The following is a 6,000-nucleotide window of genomic DNA, read 5'->3' on the forward strand; positions in this document are numbered from 1 at the left end:
ACAACACAGGGTGTGGGTGGTGTCCCCCAACAGGGGTCAGTGGTGTCCCCACAACAGGGTGTGGTGGTGTCCTCACAACACAGGGTGTGGTGGTGTCCCCACAACACAGGGTGTGGGTGGTGTCCTCTCACAACAGGGTGTGGGTGGTGTCCCCACAACACAGGGTGTGGGTGGTGGTGTCCCCACAACACAGGGTGTGGGTGGTGTCCCCACAACACAGGGTGTGGGTGGTGTCTCCAGCAGAGTGTGGGTGGTGTCCCCACAACACAGGGTGTGGGTGGTGTCCTCACAACACAGGGGTGTGGGTGGTGTCCTCACAACACAGGGTGTGGGTGGTGGTGTCCCCACAACACAGGGTGTGGGTGGTGGTGTCCTCTCACAACACAGGGTGAGGTGGTGTCCCACAACACAGGGTGTGGGTGGTGTCCTCCTAACACAGGGTGTGGGTGGTGTCCCCACAACACAGGGTGTGGGTGGTGTCCCCCCACACACAGTGGTGGTGTCCTCCACACAGGGGTGTGGGTGGTGGTGTCCCCACAACACAGGGTGTGGGTGGTGTCCCCACAACACAGGGGTGTGGGTGGTGTCCCCAACACAGGGGTGTGGGTGGTGGTGTCCCCCACAACACAGGGTGTGGGTGTGTCCCCACAACACAGGGTGTGGGTGGTGTCCTCACAACACAGGGTGTGGTGGTGGTGTCCCCCAACCCAGGGGTGTGGTGGTGTCCCCACAACACAGAGGTGTGGGTGTGTCCCCACAACACAGGGGTGTGGGTGGTGTCCCTCACAACACAGGGTGTGGGTGGTGTCCCAACACAGGGGTGTGGGTGGTGTCCTCACAACACAGGGTGTGGGTGGTGTCCTCAACACAGGGTGTGGTGGTGTCCCCACAACACAGGGTGTGGGTGGTGTCCCTCCTGGCACAGGGGTGTGGGTGGTGTCCTCCCAACACAGGGTGTGGGTGGTGGTGTCCCCACAACACAGGGTGTGGGTGTGGTGTCCTCACAACACAGGGTGTGTCCGGTGTGGGTGGTGTCCCCACAACACAGGGTGTGGGTGGTGTCCTCACAACACAGGGTGTGGGTGGTGTCCCCTACCACAGGGTGGTGGTGGTGTCCCCACAACACAGTGTGGTGGTGTCCCCACAACACAGGGTGGTGTGGTGGTGTCCCCACAACACAGGGTGTGGGTGGTGGTGTCCCACAACACAGGGTGTGGGTGGTGTCCCCACAACACAGGGTGTGGGTGGTGTCCCCACAACACAGGGTGTGGGGTGGTGTCCCCCAACACAGGGTGTGGGTGTGTCCCCCACAACACAGGGTGTGGGTGGTGTGTCCTCACAACACAGGTGTGGGTGGTGGTGTCCCCTGGGGTGTGGGTGGTGTCCCCACAACACAGGGGGGTGTCCCCACAAAAGGGTGTGGGTGGTGTCCCCACAACACAGGGTGTGGGGTGGTGTCCCACAACACAGGGTGTGGGTGGTGTCCACACACAGGGTGTGGGGTGGTGTCCCACAACACAGGGGTGTGGGGTGTGCCCCACAACACAGGTGGGGTGGTGTCTCACAACACAGGGTGTGGGGTGGTGTCCCCACAACACAGGGGTGGGGGTGGTGCCCCACAACACAGGGTGTGGGTGGTGGTGTCCCCACAACACAGGGTGTGGGTGGTGGTGTCCCCACAACACAGGGTGTGGGTGGTGGTGTCCCCACAACACAGGGTGTGGGGTGGTGTCCCACAACACAGGGTGTGGTGGTGTCCCAACACACAGGGTGGGGTGGTGTCCCCACAACACAGGGGTGTGTGGTGTCCCCACAACAGGTGGGGTGGTGTCCCCACAACACAGGGTGTGTGGTGTCCCCACAACACAGGGTGTGGGTGGTGTCCAACAGGGTGTGGGTGGTGTCCCCACAACACAGGGTGTGGTGGTGTCCCCACAACACAGGGTGTGGGTGGTGTCCTCACAACACAGGGTGTGGGTGGTGTCCCCACAACACAGGGTGGGTGGTGTCCCCACAACACAGGGTGTGGGTGGTGTCTCACCATGTGTCCTGTGGACTAACACTCAGGATTACGACTCTCCTCTTCAGCTAATTATGGAATACTCTCTCTCTCTTCACCCTCCTCCTCCACCCACCCCTCCTCCACCCACCCTCCTCCACCCACCCTCCTCCTCCACCCACCCCTCCTTCACCCACCCTCCTCCTCCACCCACCCTACCCTCCACGCACCCTCCTCCTCCACCCACCCTACCCCTCCACCCACCTCATCCTCCACCCACCTCCTCCACCTCACCTCCTCAACCCACCCTCCTCCTCCACCCACCCTACCCTCAACCCACACTTCCTCCACCTACCTCCTCAACCCACCTCAACCCACCTCCTCCACCACCTCCTACCCACCTCCACCCACCCTTCCCTCCACCCACCCTCATCCTCAGCACAAACACAAGATTGCACCGTTTAAATTAATCGGATTATTTCCAATACCCTCCAGGGCGCGACACCTGGGCGAGTCTACTCAAGGTGAAGCCCCTGACGAAGCCCGCCCCTGAGGCCCCTTCTCCGTCTGTTCGTGTGTCCGTCTGTTCGTGTGTCCGTCTGTTCGTGTGTCCGTCTGTTCGTGTGTCCGTCTGTTCGTGTCCGTCTGTTCGTGTGTCCGTCTGTTCGTGTGTCCGTCTGTCGTGTTCGTCCGTTCGTTCATCTGTTCATTTCGTGTGTCGGTCCGACTGTGCCTCCGTCTAATAGGATGAAACATGTAACTCAAATGACTTTCTTCATTGGCTTGGCTCACTGGCTTGGCTCACTGGCTTGACTCACTGGCTTGACTTATTTTCCCTGGGTTGGCTCACTGGCTTGCTCACTGGCTTGGCTCACTGGCTGGCTCACTGGCTTGGCTCACTGGCTTGCCCACTGGCTTGGCTTTCTTTCAGTGGATCTGGTTGTTGTAGATGATAAAAGTGAGAAGGAGGACTTGAGAATTAAGATGGAGAGAGAGAGAGAGAGAGAGAGAGAGAGAGAGAGAGAGAGAGAGAGAGAGAGAGAGAGATTGAAGGAGACGAGGAGAAAAAGACAGAAATGAGGAGAAAGAGACATACAGATAATGGTACACACACACACACACACACACACACACACACACACACACACACACACACACACAGGTCTTATATAACACATCTGACTCTTTTTCTTTCATCATTCTTCTTTTTTCCCTCTTATTTTATGACCCAAAACCCTAAATTCTAGTCTCTCTCTCTCTGCACATCCTATATCCTGTCCACCAGAAAATTGACCAACACAATATCCTGTGAAATATAAACAAGAGTCCTACAAAGGATATCCTCCCCTGACACATCCTGTCCTATCGACACGAGGTCCTTATTCTAGCCAAGGAATCACTCCCAATTTCCTGTCCTATTTTTTCTTCACCAATTTATAGCCCATTTAATTGAATGAGAAACTTCCTGTTAATTGAATTTTTATATTTTTTTCATTTTGTTTCAATTAGATTCCTTTTACATCCAATTTTCACATATTTTTATCATATACAATTGCATAGGTCCTTAGGTACATCTAGTCCTATTTTATTTAACCCATTTTTACCTATTTATAGCATTCAGTTCAACAGGGACCTTCCTAGCCAAATATTTCCTATTTCTCACATTTACATCAATTATGACCGTGGTAATATAATCGCCTATTTCGCTTTACCTATTTTTATATAATCACAATTTGACTTATAACCAATTTTCCTATTTTTTATCAATAATTGGATATTTTCTAAGACCAACTTACCAACGAGGGGGAAATGAGAGGGGGGAGAAGTCCAAGTTGTGAGAGGGAGAGGAGGAGAGGGAGGTACAGTGAAAGAGGGGAGGTTCAAGTTGTGAAGGGAGGAGGGAGAGGAGGAGGAGTTTAATTGTGAGGAGGAGGAGAGGGGGGCAGTGAGAGGGAGAGGGAGGTTTAATTGTGGAGAGGGAGGAGAGGAGAGGAAGTACAATGAGAAGGAGAGGTGATGGGTAGTGAGAGGGAGAGAGGGGGTGAGTGGCGTGGAGGTTGTGGGTGACGTTCAAGAGGTACACTACATCACCGCCACTCAGTCCACATAAAACGTCCGACCCCAGGAACTCCTCCTCTCCTCCTCCCTCCTCCTCCTCTTACTACTCCTCCCCTCCTGATGTATGGAAGGGAAAAGATGATGAAGGGGAAGAAGGTGATGGAAGGAGAATGATGGAAGGAAGAATGATGGAAAGATGATGGAAGAGATGATGATGGAAAGGGAAGATGATGATGGAAGGGAAGAAGATGATGGAAGGGAAGATGATGATGGAAGATGATGATGGAAGGAAGATGATGATGGAAGGGAAGATGATGATGGAAGGGAAGATGATGATGGAAGGGAAGAAGATGATGGAAGGAAGATTGATGGAAATGATGGAAGGAAGATGATGATGGAAGGGAAGAAGGTGATGGAAGGAAGATGATGATGGAAGGAAGAAGGTGATGGAAGGGGAAAAGGTGATGGAAGGAAGATGATGATGGAAGGGAAGGTGATGGAAGGGAAGGTGATGGAAGGGAAGATGATGGAAGGGAAGAAGGTGATGGAAGGAAAGAGATGATGGAAAGGGAAGATGATGATGGAAGGGAAGAAAGGTGATGGAAGGGGAAGAAGATGATGATGGAAGGGAAGAAGGTGATGGAAGGGAAGAAGGTGATGGAAAGGGAAGATGATGGAAAGGGAAGATGATGATGGAAAGGAGATGATGGAAAAGGGAAGATGATGATGGAAGGAGATGATGGAAGGGAAGATGATGATGGAAGGAGATGATGATGGAAGGAAGATGATGATGGAAGAGATGATGGAAAGGAAGAAGATGATGGAAGGAAGATGATGATGGAAAGGAGATGATGGAAGGGAAGAAGATGATGGAAGGAAGATGATGATGGAAGGAAGGTGATGATGGAAAGGAAGATGATGATGGAAGGAAGAAGGTGATGGAAGGGAAGATGATGATGGAAGGGAAGAAGGTGATGGAAGGGAAGATGATGATGGAAGGAAGATGATGATGGAAGATGATGATGGAAGGGAAGATGATGATGGAAGGAAGAAGGTGATGGAAGGGAAGATGATGATGGAAGGGAAGAAGGTGATGGAAGGAAGATGATGGAAGGGAAGATGATGATGGAAGGAAGGTGATGATGGAAGGAAGGTGATGATGGAAGGGAAGAAGGTGATGGAACGGAAGTCTTCGCACCTCTATAACGACAGACGCAGTGGGTGATAATGTACTTGTGGAGACTTGGAATGGTCGTGTTTATGGTGGAATGAATATGAAGGAGGAATGGAATAGGAGGTGAAATGGGATGGAAGAATAAACGAGAAGACAGAAGATGAAAAAAATCTATTCTCACAGCTGAAATTTTTTCTTCTGTATAAATGTGTGTGTGTGTGTGTGTGTGTGTGTGTGTGTGTGTGTGTGTGTGTGTGTGTGAAAAATGTTCTGCCCCGAAGGCTGAAAATATACATTGGACATAAATGACTTATTACATACATTGGTGGTTTAACAAAGCCTTCATTAGAGAAAGGTAAAGAACATACAGTGAACATACAGATTAATGTAGGAGTTGAACAGCAAAATCGTAGTGTAGTAACTCCCTCACAGATGGTATTATGAGGACCTCACGTGGTGTGATTCCTCACAGATGGTGTTATGAGGACCTCACGTGGTGTAATTCCCCACAGATGGTGTGAGGACCTCACGGTGTAGTAATTCTCACAGATGGTGTGTGAGGACCTCACGTGGTGTAGTAATCCCTCACAGATGGTGTTTGAGGCAGTGAGTAATTCTCACAGATGGGTTTGAGGACCTGGTGAGAATCCTCACAGATGGTTAGAGGACCTCACGTGGTGTAATTCCTCACAGATGGTGTTTGAGGGACCCACTGCGTGATCCTCCCAGATGGTGTTATGAGGGCCTGACGTGGTGTAGTAATTCCCTC

The sequence above is a fragment of the Homarus americanus genome, unplaced genomic scaffold (assembly GCF_018991925.1).
Source record: "Homarus americanus isolate GMGI-L3 unplaced genomic scaffold, GMGI_Hamer_2.0 scaffold48612, whole genome shotgun sequence".
NCBI lineage: Eukaryota > Metazoa > Arthropoda > Malacostraca > Decapoda > Nephropidae > Homarus > Homarus americanus.